Source organism: Drosophila hydei, unplaced genomic scaffold (assembly GCF_003285905.1).
Source record: "Drosophila hydei strain 15085-1641.00,03,60 unplaced genomic scaffold, DhydRS2 tig00000149-arrow-pilon, whole genome shotgun sequence".
NCBI classification, from domain to species: domain Eukaryota; kingdom Metazoa; phylum Arthropoda; class Insecta; order Diptera; family Drosophilidae; genus Drosophila; species Drosophila hydei.
The window spans coordinates 7,149,829-7,151,407 of record NW_022045678.1 but is presented as its reverse complement, the minus strand read 5'-3'; positions in this window follow the sequence as shown (position 1 = coordinate 7,151,407).

Sequence of the window (1,579 nt, the reverse complement as noted above, 5' to 3'; positions counted from 1 at the left end):
CCAAGCCAATAGGATATGTAGATCATATGCTGAAAATTTCATTAAAATCCATTTAGTAAAACAGAAGTTATTAAACAAAACGTTTGGCCAATTTGCAAAAGCACATGTCAGCAGCGCCACGCGCACGCATTTTTCCTATGCGTGTGCACACATACATTCAAATGCGTGTATTCTTTTCTATTCCAAGAATTGAAATTGCGATTGAATTGTGCTGAATATTAGCTGCTACTTATGTTCAAATTTGCAACAACTCGCGTAAAGAGGGAACTGGCTGCGTTGGTAGAGGCGCCGCTCGTATGCAGCTTGGTCCGGGTTCGAGACCAGTGGAGATGAAACGTTTTTTATTGTTTTATTTTTTTTTTTAGTTATGAAGTGGCGGTGTTGGTAGAGTTTGTGCACGTTGCGCAAATAATCCGGGTTCGAATCCTGGTCTCGCAATGTCGATCTTTATTTTTCTTTTTTTTTAATACTCGATACAAGCTACAGAAAATATTACAAAACTCAAAGGACTGGGATCAGGGTATCTCCTAGTCGGGCACCCCGACTAGAGCTTTCTTACTTGTTTTTTATTTGCTTCCTCGTGGAACAAATTGTTGTGTGCTTTGGTGCATTGATTGCCAGTCCAATTCTTTTTGCAATCTTCAATGCTATGGGTGCCAAGACATTTAAAGCACAGCGTGTTTTTATATACAAACTCCTTGTGCTTTTGTAGCTCATTGTCTTTGCTTCCATCGACGTATGGGTGGCACTCTTTTCCACTGAGTCTATTGAGTTAGCACATTGTCTAAGGACTGAATTTCTCTTGCTCGGAATGTTGTTGTACTTCCGGAGAGAATCGTCGCAACAGAATTTGAGCGAATAGTACGTCAGCTTCATTACCAAATTGACCTTTTTCTTTGAAGATGAAAATGCACTCTGTTGCTGTTGCCTTCATCATTGTTCTTCAGCAGTTCCACATCCACTAGCTGGTTAACGGCTCTAAAAAATGTTTCACATATTTTAGTAGAACTTGCATATTAGTTCCCCCACTGAGTTGTAGTTAGCAGACGAGCCAATTAATAAATGGTCTACGACCATTTTGGCTTCCCCTTTGAGGCATGATTTCAAGTAGTTCAGCTTCCTTGTGTATTGGCCACTCTTTAGGACTTCCATTAAAGTGAGGAAGATCCACTTTCGCTAGCTCTGGAACGTTTCTTTTATATTTTGCAAGTCACCTACACTTCTGCTTAGTTTTCTTGTAAGTATGCTGACATTGCATTCCAACTCATCGATCTGGTCGATGTCAAATTTCTCATATTTTGCCTCTAAATCTTTGAGTGTTGACTGGACTTTATTCCACAGCAAAATCAACTTGTCTATATAGTCAAAGATTTCTTCCTGGCTGCTGAACTCTAGATTGGCATACACTTCTTGCATGTGTTGCCTTACTATTAGAGCTTGTCGGTCCACAAGGTCTACCATCACATCCAATGGACTCGAGGTTCTTTGGGAAAATATTATTTCCTGCTTTCTGTGCTGTCCATTGCATGTCTTTGGTTGGATGGATGCTGTCTGGTCGGTGTCTATGGCGTGTTCGGCA